Raw genomic sequence first — 12,936 nt, 5'->3', positions numbered from 1 at the left:
ATGCCCCGGAGCGGCCGCTGAGGGGGGAAGGCGATGGGAGACGGGGGGGTGTAGAAAAAAGTAAAGACAAGAAAGCGGGAAGGGACCGCAGCGCCGCCACGGCCGCCAGCCACTCCGCAAACTTTCAGCCACCTCAGCCCGCCTCCGCGCGGCCAGGGGAGCCCCGAGCACGGCCCGCCCCGTCGCAGCCCCCTCCCCGTGCCATGTGACAGGCGCGGCCGGGCCCGCGGGGCCGAGCCGGGCCGGGGGTGGGCCGGCATCGTGCCCCGCTGCTGCCAGGCCTTGGGGGTGCCAGCCTCGGCCCCCGCCCCGGGCAGCAGCACATGGCCGGCCGCGCAGCACGGCGGGCGGGATTTTGATGCCGGCCTCGGCCTCTCCGTGGGCGGGCGGGAGCGGGCAGCGGGCCCCGTGTGCCCTGAGCATCCCCCGCCAGCCGCGGGCCGAGGCCAGAAGGCACGGGCACCGTGGCCGTGCTCGCGCGGGGTTCCCCGTTGCCATCACACCAGGTAGCGTGTCGTGGTAATCCAGAAGCTGCTCCAGAGGCCCCAAGGGCTTCCCAGCCAAGCCTGGGGTCACTGGCATGTAAAAGGTGAGGTGAGGTTAACTCCTGCCTTCCGGGTCCTACACGGCTAGTCCAGACACCATAATTAAACCCATTATGTTCCCCACAGGGTCCCGGCTCCAAAGGTTCAGGGAAGTGGGCAGAACGTACAGATTCCACATCTCTGAGGTAATCGATGTAATTTAAGTAAATACCTATTGTTCAAGTTCCATATGTAAGCCCGGACCCTGCAATGGATTCAATTACTGAAGGCTTCACACCCCCCCTAACCTGCAGCAGCAACCATCGAATTGTGCATGAACACTGCTTTGCCTCCCACCTTTGTGTGTACACCTGAAAGGTGGCAGACATCTTACACACTGTGAACCTGGAGCCTCCAGAAGGTTGACTGCTCCAGTATCTAGATTTGTAAGGCTGGAACCTTGTCCCGGTTTTTATTGTTTCCATGTCTCTGTCATGATACAGGGATTATTGCTAAAGAAACAAAACTACATTTTAGCCAGGAGTCATGAGTTTGCAAGCCAAACTGACAAGTCTTAACTACAAACATTCATGTGCCACTATCAACATGACTTGCAGATGTATAGGGTGTGCAGAGCTGTGCTCCATTGATCACTGCTGTTCCTTAATGAAATTACCACGGAAAAACAAACAAATGCTGCAGGAACACACTTTTTTCTACAAACAAAAGCAAGCAAACAAGCAAAAGAACAAAATATAGAATAGAAAATACTTGTAAGTCTTTACAAGTTACTGGTTTTTATTTAAAGTGAATGAAGACTGTCCTGGTACCAGTGGCATGTCTGTGTTGCCTTTTCCAGTCTTCCTTTGGAAAACATTAGGGTGACATTAGATCAACAAAGCCTGTGAAACACTGAGCTGTTCTAAACAGACAGCAGGGCAGTGCCAAATTTGGATTTTTGAAGCTAACCATCATTAATCTGTACCTGTTTCCGTGGAAGTGAGTGGGAAAGTTCCAGCGTTTGTTCTAGCTGTCCAGTTGTTTCACACCATACCACCAAGATACAGAGACACTTGAACATGTTGTGTTTATATATAGGTGAGATATGTTATACTTGATAATTTTGCAAAGTAATCAAAAATTCAAGAGAAGGAGCTTTATGTTGTTCCAGGTAGTTTTTGAACGATCTACAAAAATTAAAATAGATTTAAAATAACCGAGCTTTGTATTATAGTTCCCAGAGTGCACAGCAACGAACCTCACTTTTCTGGGGAAAGTGAGCTTCTCTTGAGTGTTAGTAAGGGTGGTGATTCACTAGTAGGTGGCAAGGGATCATTAAGCTGTCAGTTTTAATATCCAAGGAAAAGAAAAATCAGAAACAAAGCATTTTGAACTTAATTTATCGTAGCAGTCAATAATATATATGGTGCATTTGTGAACTATGGAACAAGAGAGAATCTGAGAAACAAAAGTAGGGGGAAAAAACATGAAAAGGGCAGGAACTTTTGGGTTTGTAATTTTGAAAACCACTCATGCAGTCAGGGAATACTGTGTCCTCAGAAAAACCTAATGCATATTTAGTGCTAGTAATGTATGAAGCTGTTTTAAATTAAGCAAAGTAAATCAATTCAGAAAATTAGTTCATTTATCTTTGCAGCTTCTTTTCTCAAAATAATCAATACTATGAATCCTACAAGGCTTATATATATTTATATATATGTGTACTTCAAAATCCATGACAGAAAGTCTTTCTTCCCACAGGGAGATTTGCTCTCTTCAGAAGTTTCAGGGACTGATTCTGCACCTCATATGAGCACTGCAAGGACTGGCAACCCTCAGTTCCAGGAGTCTCGTCATCATTGGTTTTCGGTTGAGTGTGCACTGTGACTGTACATAAGCAAATAAAAGTCCCTCCTTCACAAGTTTGGCTGGACTATATCTTACAAGCTTAAAAGAGGTCTCCCATTCATCTCCACACGTAGCAAGGAACTTCTGGTGACCATTCTTTTGCATTGGTGTTAGCGTAACTGCAGATTCACCAGGATTAGGGGACTGATTTGACTGAAACCTCTTAAAAATAATACTGCACACACACACACACATACACACACGCACACACACATACACACTCCTTAATTCTGAGTTGGAATTATTTCCTTAGTTTTCCATTAGCTGCACAAGGAAGAGACTTGACTTGTGATTATGCAAAGGCAGGTCCTCTCCATGACAGCCTGAATGCAGGTCAGCCTGAGGGAATGATGTTGAGGAGGGGGAAGCATGGCTGCAGAGCAAGATTCTTGTAAAACTAGACCCTCAAGCTCTCTCTTTGGCTAATGAAATTAATTTCCTCCGCACTATTAGCCATAGTCCTGTGGATGAGTTGGAAGTGAAGGACAGGGGATTGTGTAGTGAGATACAGCCCACTGCTTTGGATGTTTTGGCTTGATTCTAGTGGTATTATTTTCAGTCTCCGGTTATTTTAAATCAGATAAACACAGGTTTACAGATTCAAGTCCAAACATATGTTGTTTAAAATATGTATTCACCTCAGGCAAAAGACACACCCAGAAGCTAAGTATGATTTTTTTGCATATCATTAATGCACGGAAATCAGGCACTACTTTCAAATAATCTACTTCCAGAAAAGGTCAACTCTAAATCAGAATGGGTTTAGCAGATTATTAAAAATAATTTACCTATTGCTAAATTAAGCAAAACTAAATTAAGGTGCTATACATTTTCTGTTCTGAATTCAAATTAGAACATCTTTTATAACATTAGTAGGAGTTCAATTAATCTAATTACAGGTTTTTTATTCATTTTGCAAAGGTATCTCAAGTCATTACATCAGACAATTACATGTAGCTGTATATAGTTATGTGTAGTTAGATCTGCAGGATTAATACTAGAAGGTCAAAAGGACTGAACAGTTACATCTACTAAATACTAAATGATTTTGTCTTCTAAGGCCACATCAGGAATTAAAAGTCTCCCCATGCACTCCTGGATCATTTTGTAATCCAAATCTGTGTCTGGTATTCATTTAGGATTTTCCACTTTTTATGGGTAAATGGAGTGATTCGGGTGGGTTCAGCAGCAAAAAGCAGAAGCAAATCAGAACAACATTGCTTACACTCCGGCACATCTCACTTCTTATAGAGTGAGATGAAACCATCCATTTACTTTCCTGTCAGTAAATAACCCTGTAGGAGCATTGGCAGAATTAATGTTCTGTCTATTTTTAAACTTTCACTGTTCAGTTTTATTTATTGTCAAAGAAGATGTTTAGAGCTAACTGAGAGAAGGAAATGTTCATGCTCTCAAGATTATTACTGCCTGTTGGAGATTCACCAGTTTAGTCCATTAAAAAGAATAATCTTAAGGCTAACAAAACTTTTTTTTCTAAAACCACAGGTGGAAGTAGAGATGAACCAGTGACACCCATCCTGCTTATAAAACAAAAGTGGTGCAGGACATGCTTTTTTGTGCGGGCTACTTGCCTACATGAAATACCTTGCAATAAGCAAGAGAAAGTTTTGCCTCAGGCATCTGTCTGGAAGTGGCTAGAGTCCCACTAAACCTTGGTATTGTATGCAGAAGAGCCTTCTCACTTCTTAGTGTGTAAACAATAATCACATCCAGTATAATGGAATATTTTTCATGGAAATTGCTCTAAACCTTCCTTTACTTCTGCCCATTTGGTGCAGCAATTGATATTTCTTTTTAGATTATAGTTGCACTAAGACTTCATGACCGTTTATTGCAAACCCTGTGATTAACCATTACAATTTCATTTGCATTTGAGGAAAATAATAAAATATTCTTAAATAATTTCCTAGTAATTGTGATTCTCCTTCTAGTGTGTCATAACTCCACGGTGAATATTCCAAGGTGCATACAGAAATTTATTTTTGGTAGTAATTATAATTGACTTTATGTGATCCAACAGTGAAACCATGAAAACCAAATTATGCATAATTTGAATCCACTGATTACAACCAGAAAAACCATATGAACTCTGAAAACTTTCCCTAGGGCAGAAAATGTTCAGCTTTTATAGAATTCATCCAAACAGTGAGTGTTTGCCTTCATTACAAATAAACTTAAAACATCCTAAGGCAATCCACATTAGTGACGATTGTTAATGTCTTCAAGTCATGTCCTGTGTAGGGCTAAGTAGGAAGTTAAGTGCTTGATTGGAAGGACAATTAAACAATCAACAGCTACAATGATGTAACTTCAAAGAGGAAAAAATAAGACATAGTTTTATGTCATTATGGAACACTCAAGTTGAAATGTTGTCAATTTGAATAAAAAATAAGTAGATGTAATTTCAGTATGGTGCTACTGTAATAAAACACCTGCCAGGTCTGTTCTACCTGTTGTTTTAGTTTATTGAGGGTTTTAAATACAGTAATTTCATGACTATAAGGAGCACCTTAAAGCCTAAAATTTTGCTCGAAACCTGGAAGTGCGCCTTATAATCCGGTGCGCCTTATAGCCAGGAAATTACTGTAGTATTTTAAAATAAGTAAACATTTTGTGGTAAGAAAGATCAAGAAGTGGTCTGAAAGGGAATCTGAAAGTGTGCTCTGTTGAACCTAGCAGCAGCTCTTCCAGACAGTAATGTCTTTGGCTCTTCCCTGCTCCACTTCCTTGGGGTGGGGGATTATGGAACCTAAAGCTCAAACGTAAGTTCCTTTCTGCAGTAGTGATGGAAATTTTTGCCACAGGGAAAAGAGCTTGAAGGCTCTATCTGCTTAAATAGCCACAGGCCGATTTGTAAGATTTTTATCAGTGTTTTGCAGACCCGATGTTGAGTATTCACTACCTTAAGGTGTGTAACTCTCCTTGAAGTCAACTGCTTAAAGAATCTCACAGTGAGAAATCAATGGGAGTTAGGCCCTAAATCTTGGAAGAATTTATGTCTGATTGTCTGTTCTAGGGGGAGAATAAGCTGCAGCCGGGACTCATCTTGTGTAATTTTAGCAATTTGGAAGTTTGGTATCTCTTCTAAAGCATTTGTATTGGCTTCTGTAGTCAGTGGAAAAAGACAAATCCAGGAAGTGATTACTACCTTTCTAAAATAGACAATCAAAGAATTTAGAATGAATCAGCCTCTGGAGATTTTCTCCTTTTACCTGAAAAGAGCCATATGACTAGTTTAGTCTAGACCCTGTTTTTTCAGATGATTATCAATGTCTGCCTTCAAATATACACATTAAGCTAAATAGAATAATACGGGAGCATATTTCTCAAAATTCTTTCTGTAATGGGAACCTGTATTGGTTTTGCATGGCCTGATTTTGGTAGTGGGGAGGCTGCAGGGGTGGCTTCTAGAAGCTTCTTCCATTTCCAGCATAACCAGTCCCTGGTGGCTTAAAAAATAGACATGCCACTGGCCAAGGCTGGGCCAATCAGACATACTGATAATGCTTTTGTGCTAACATATTTAAGAAGAACGATAAAAAAAGTTGTGGCCATAGTTTATTTCAGCCAGAGAAGAACAGAGTGATAACATGTGAGAGGAACAGCTCTGCAGACACCAAGGTCAGTGGAGAAGGAGAGCGAGGAGGTGCTCCATGTGCTGGAGCTGAGATTCCCCTGCAGGCTGTGATAATGGAGGCGAAACAGCTTGTGCCACTACAGACCATGGAGGACCATGGGGATGCAGAGATCCACCTGCAGCCTATAGAGGACCCCCACACCAGAGCAGGTGGATGCCCGAGAGGAGACTGTGACCCCATGGGAGGCCTGTGGAGAGAGAAGCCCTGCTCCTATGCTGGAGCAGCCTGTCATTGGAGGACTGCACCCCATGGGAGGGTGACTCAGGCTGCAGCAGTTTTGTTGGCCATAGGATGGACTCCTGTTGCTGCAGTTTGTGGGGAGCTATTGTTTGTGCGCTGGACTCATATTGGAGAAATTAATGGAGAACAGAATGACTTCTGCCCCTGAGCAGTGGGAGAAGCCTCAGGTGGTGAACTGACCATAACCCCCTTCCCTGCCTCCTGAGCCACTGGAGTAGGAGGTAAAGCTCCAAGGAGGAAGGGGTGTGGGAAAGGCATTTTTCAGGATTTATTTTACTTCTCGTTATACCACTCTGATTTTATTAATAATAAATTCATTTCATATCTCTAAGTTAAGCCTATTTTGCCCGTGATGGTATTTGATGAGTGATCTTTACCAGTCCTTATCTCAACCCATTAACCCTTTGATATATATTTTCTCCTCTGTCCAGCTACGGAGAGGAGTGGGTGTCTGGCTTTTGGCCAGCGTCAACATATGACAGTACCTTAATTGTCATTGTAACAATAGTAAGCAAAATTTATCACAAATTGTAGTTTTAAATTTTATTATACCCCTGTTATAGTTTACTTTTTTTCCTGCTGATGTAACAAATAACTAAGGATTTATTAACAGGTTAAATCTTACGAGATTAAGTAGACCAAAGGGGAAGTGCTATGCATAAATGAAGTATCATGTGCACATACAAAATTAGGACCATATGGAAGAAAGATCTAGTAGTGCATCACAAACTAAATAAGTAGCAACAACAACAATATAGGAAGCATTTTGGGATCTATCACTTGGAGTTTTCTATGCAAAAGAAAGAAATAATGTTCTGGTGAGGACTGGGATGAAGTATTATGTCCCACTTGGAAGTCACGTATTAAAGGAAAGGAATGGAGTAGGCTTCAAAAAGCAGGTAGCAAGGCCAGGAAGACAGAGTTTCCAGCTCTCACAAAATGAATACCCAGTGTTGCAGTGCTGCACGTAGCATTTCAGATTTTGCAAAAAGCTATCCCATTGCCATCATTGGGAAACCAGTGAGTCATTGCACACTATAGTGTCATCTGGACTAGCTCCCCCGCTTCTGCTGTCTGCTGCCTCTTGCTTTCCCAATTATTATATGCAACAAAATAAGCAAGCACTATCCTGGTAAGAAGTTGGCCAAACACACATTGCACCAGTTCCACAGCTGTTCAAGTGGTTACTTGAAATGTTTGCCAATAAAGTCTGACTTTCTGAGTCGGAGCATCAAAGAGCAGGCTGGATCCGACAGCAGCACACAGCCTGCAGATCTGAATGGGCTGGGTGCCAGCTACATCCCAGCAGGATTGCAACCAACACCAGCCCTGTGCACCAGCTGGCCAGATGGGTGAACAATGGTCTGCAACACACTCTTTGCTTTGATCTTGTTAGTATGGAATCAGGAGAAACTGCAAGGGATGCTGGTATGAATCCATTTGAGGAACGTTATACAAGCAAAAGTTCCTGTGGCTTCTTGTACATCTCTGACATTCAGGCAATGTGGTCTGGGAAGTCTCTGAAATGGAGACATCACCTTCCCAATACCCTGTTAGCTGCCAGTGAGCACTGAGAAGCTGAGGTTTTTCAATTTCCTACTGGTCATGACAGTTCTTTTGACCCTAAGTAACTTCATCAAATGAGTTTTCTGCTAGGGTAAGCTAAAACAACCCTCAGCATACATTACCCTAATGCTGTCAGTTGTGAAGTTTTTCCTTTGTTGTTTTCCCTGTTTGAAGCCTAGTCATCTCCTCTCACTATTTTCTCCCTTTCACTAACCTCTCTACACTCTTCAATCTATCAAACAAAATACTTAGCACGTCAGAGACTTGCGTATGTTGGTTTTTCAAATACTTTCCTGGTAGTGTGCTGTAATCTCCAAAGAAGGAGCTTCTGGTTCAGGGACTCTCCTTGCAGTTGTGTCCTCAATTGCTGTTCGGCTCGTGGAAAGGAAATACATAGGATATAAGGGTGCAATGCTTTAGCACTGCCGCAAGTCAAACAGTTTAGTGTACAGTTCTCTTTGGATGGTACTGACCTCAGCATTAGGAAAAGCAATCTTCTAGAAAGATATCGACAACACTGTCAGCCTCCTACCACATCTGAGGTATGAGGACCTGAGGATGAGAAGGCAGGGTGCCACAGTGTGGGATATTTTGTACCTTGGTGCACATGTGCAGTGTTAAAATCAAAGCAGTACTATCCCACATGTGGTCAGGCTGGTCACAAGTCTGACAGTGGTGATTAAGAAACCATGGCTTTCACCGAGTTGCAAACACTCAATAATTGAGTTATCCTCTGAGTGACTTATAATCAGCAAAGTCTCCATAAGGTTGGCTAGGATACTGCTGCAGTATGAATTCCCCAATTTTGTGGGGGGATTAAAAGAAAGAAGCTATAAACTAAAGTAAACAGGAAGAGGTTTGCTGATCATTTTAAACTTTGGGAAAATTGCATCTTATTTTAATCATAATGAAAAAAAATCCACCACAAATACACCATATTACCACAGTAATATTTTTTGTTCTGATTTTTTGTTAGAAAAACAAAATGCTAATGATAAACGCAAAATTACTTTTTTTAGAATTTTGGTAAAACCATACATGCCCTTACTGAGTACCACATGCGAGTAATATTTCAATTATTCCAGTGATGTCACTGAGAGGGAATTAAAAGTGCTGAAATTTTCAGTGATGGGTATTTCGCTGCAGCTGTGAGCAATGTGTTTCTCAGAGACTAATTCTCCTGGGGCAATGTTAAATCCTTGGACTTGCATCTTGTTAGTAAAATAATACTGCTTAAAAATAGGATCAAAAGAGATCGATCCAAGAAACAGCCTTGTGTATATTTCAGTATATAAATTAATATAATAAATTATAAATAAATTATATATATAGGAATGCATGTCATAAAAAAACCCATAAAGTGTGTTAAAGTAAAAGAAGACAGCATTCAAGGTTCAAACTAAATGTGATTATCTAAAAAATGTCAACAGCTAAATATAAAAGGGTAGAATTTTGTTTAAAAAATTTTAGGTATAGGTGGCTTCTCTTGCATTTTAAATCTCTTGAACTTAATTCTACTGCTTTCCAAATACTTAATTCTCTAATTTTCTTAAGCAGATAAAATTAAGTGTATAATTAATTATAAAATACGTAAAAGCAGTTCACACAAATGAGTAATTCTACCAGAGAAGCTGCTTTGCAAATGCAAACAATCCTTTGTTATCATCTTTCTTTAGGAGCATACACTGATCTTCAGAGCTGAAACAGACTATTGAAAAATGTCGTTTATTCCAAGAGAACTCTGGCATGTATTTAGGAGGGAGGTTTGGACACAGAACTGTAAACCCAGTAAGATAGATGGCAGGAGCCCTTTGTGACCAGTTCACCTTCATGAACTAGACTTGAGTGCAAGACTTGTTACAAAGCAGACCTGAGTACAGTGGATGGAGAAATCATGATAGCTGCAAGCATTCTGAGCGTGTTTCCTAAGCTGTCTCTAGCACTTCTCCCTCAGCAGAGCAGGTGTGCCTGAACAGCCTTTTGCCTGTGGCCCAAGGAACTCTGCATACCTATGGACAAATTTTCAAGTTGACAGGGTGAGGTAGTGGAGAGCAAACAGAAGGAGTATCCCTGTGAATGGTTCCCCACACCATTTTCTCAAGCAGCCGTGGCTTCAGATTTTCCCATCCAACATACTGCCTGCTCAGACCTGCCCTAACCACTCTTTCCACGGTGTGAGCACAGCTGCGTGTGGTGCCTTAGATGAAGCCAGATCATGACTTTTTTGTTAGAGTTATTTTTAATCTGTCTCTGTTAATTTGTTTGCTTTGTCATTTGGCCCAACAAATGATGCCAGCTGCCGTAATATGAACCAGTGGCAAGGCGTTAAGGGTCCTAGGTGCACCTTAAATGGTTGTTACCACTGAAAAGAGCATGTCAAATACATTGTGCCCTAAGGAGTACCATTTAATGTGGTAATAAATCCAGTCTTTGTGCACCAAGTCTGAGTCTAGAAACATAACAGTCCCTTGAACTTAAAAAACCTCACTTTGACTCTTCAAATTAAATATTTTTTCCAAAGACATCTTTGATCTTGAAGCTTCACTGTCTCAAATGTTGCCTCCCCTGATTTGCTTCATGCAAAACCAGAATGGATCGATCTGTAGCTAAAAAAAAAAAAAAAAAAAAAGCTAGAGTAAGATCCTAAAGACAGCATTATAAATCTTATTGTCCAGTTTGGCAGAATGCATTTGTGTATTCAAACCTGATCTATCTGCAATGTGCGCTTCTATTTACTCCAGTAATGCACAGGCGGGGCATTAATGATCATGGAACCCACAGTACAAGAAAAACAAGCTCATTTTCATAAGCCTGGCAGACATTCATAATGCCAGGGAGTAATGTGTAGGGGCTCAGAATTTGAAAAATAGTTGACAACAAACCTGCCAGCATGCATCAGGGCTTGTACTTTAAGTTCTTCCATTTCTAGTGCTGTCTAAAACTTGTCAAAAGCCACAAAGTTTGCATGCATGGTACAGTTCTTTAATGCACATTTTTGTCCTGGTTTCTTGATTTGACTGCTCAGGCACCCATTTATATATTGCACCTGGAAATTCATACATACACATAAATATATTTTATATGTACTTTAACTTTTTGTGCACATGATATTTAACTTTATGTGTGGCATGTGTTTTTCTCACAAGTGCAGTAGGTTCCAAGCACAGCTAGTGCAGTTTTCAACTGAGACTATCTCTGTCAGCCTCAGGCTCAACAGCCTGGCAGGAAAACCTGCAAATCCTGCTGCACCCCACGGATTTCTGTGATTTGCAGTGTTGATGGAAACATCCTCCTTGCTGAGGCGTTAGAAGTTCCCAGATGAGAAACCTTTGCTTCACTCTTCCAAACTCACCAAATTGTTATACAACTGCAACTTGGAGTCTCTTTGATGCTACACTTGGGATATGTGTTATTGCCACACATACTGTTAAAAAAACAAACTAAAAACAAAACCAAACCAAAACAAAAACAAAAACAAAAAACCAAACACCCCTCCCCCCCAAAAAACACAAAAAAACCAAACAAAAAAACCCTCCAAAAAATAAAAAAAACAAACCGTTCAAGTAAGGAGGATAACACTGCAGCTAGTGGGTGTTTTATTACATGGTTTAAAAATGGCTGGTATTTCTCCACATGAAAGAAAAGGCTAGGCATTTCTCATCATCAGAAAGATGCTGTTCTGTCCCACAGTTAATAGTGTTATCACATATTGTCCACCAGTGACCTTAACCCAATCCTACAGCTGCTGTAGATTTGGTGAATTATTATTTGTTTTGGAAACAAATTTGGTCCATTCTGGCAAATAAAATAGAGTGCTTTTTAGACTGTATCACTAAATCTGATGTGGTGGTTTGAGGTTTTTGTTTTGTTTTGTTGTTTGTTTTTTTTTCCTAACTGATCCATCACATACTAAATTTTCAGCTGTAAAGACCAACAAACTGTCCGGAGAGACACTGGTGAAAAATATCCTGTAGGATCACAGGATTAGAATATCCTGAGTTGGAAGGGACCCACAAGGATCATCAAAGTCCAACTCCTGATACCAAGGCTTGACTTCTTTGTTTTAATTTGTGGCCCTAAAGAATGAGTAAAAAAAGTGTTTTATATATGTTTATAATTAGTAAAGACTGCAAACACAACGAAGGACAGCAAATAATAAACACAACTTGTAGATATTAGAAATAGAGGCAAGCAATGTAGGCCTCCATTCTGCAAACAATTATAGAGCTGTTTAATTTTAAGCATGTGAGGGTCTTTTAATTCCAGCAGTCTACTGCTGTATCTAAAGTCACAAAAGACATGAGCACAGTGTTTTCTGGAGTTAATTTGTACAACATGTTAAATCCATATATATTATATATATATATATAATCCACTATATGTAGTGAAGCATACTTTGAAAATCAGATTGCAGTAAAGGAGAGTACTTAGAATGCAAGAAAATTCAGACAAAAGTAGGTGTGCAAAGGAAGTGCCCTGCTTTAGCTGACCACCCAGCACAGGGGAAAGATTGGAATCTATTTCACCCGACAGGACATTTGACACTTTCCATTCATTAAGTTCTTGTGAAGACGTGGGTGTGACAAGCCTCTTAACAAGCCTTTGCAAATTATATGTGCTTTTGAGAAAGAGGCAGAGCACTCCTAAGTTTAATTGAATTATAATTCTAACTGGGCTCTTATAAGGTATTTATCTGCTATTTATTGGCTTTTGGAGGTTGCCTTCGAGTGGGAGGTCGTAAGAAGCTTTCAGGAGGCCTTTCCAATGCATAGCAGCAGTTAGAGCTGCAGGAGCCGCAAGATTTAGCTCTTAGAGCCCCGGCGTGGGCGCGGAGTGCCGGGAGCACCCGGGATGGAGAATCCCTGGTGTGGCGGTGCCAACCCATCTCTCACCAATGGGATGGAGAATCCCTGGTGTGGAAGTGCCTGCCCATCTCTCATTAAGGGGATGGAGAATCCCTGGTGTGGCGGTGCCAGCCCATCTCTCCCGAGGGGATGGAGAATCCCTGGTGTGGCAGTGCCAGCCCATCTCTCCCAAAG

General features: G+C 41.2%; 1 protein-coding gene and 1 long non-coding RNA gene across 2 annotated transcripts in view; one reads left to right on the top strand and one right to left on the bottom strand.

The window, feature by feature from the left end:
- The window catches only part of LRIG3 (leucine rich repeats and immunoglobulin like domains 3), a 282,893-nt gene that overhangs the window by 37,362 nt on the left and 232,595 nt on the right, over positions 1–12,936 (bottom strand). The gene's annotated exons all lie outside the window — the stretch shown is intronic.
- On the top strand, positions 394–2,805 carry LOC116996007. Its single transcript, XR_004417851.1, has 3 exons — positions 394–589; positions 672–730; positions 2,286–2,805. It is a non-coding gene; the product is annotated as an uncharacterized LOC116996007 (long non-coding RNA).

Source organism: Catharus ustulatus, chromosome 4, assembly GCF_009819885.2.
Source record: "Catharus ustulatus isolate bCatUst1 chromosome 4, bCatUst1.pri.v2, whole genome shotgun sequence".
Lineage (NCBI taxonomy): Eukaryota > Metazoa > Chordata > Aves > Passeriformes > Turdidae > Catharus > Catharus ustulatus.
This window is presented reverse-complemented; position numbering and strand designations above follow the sequence as displayed.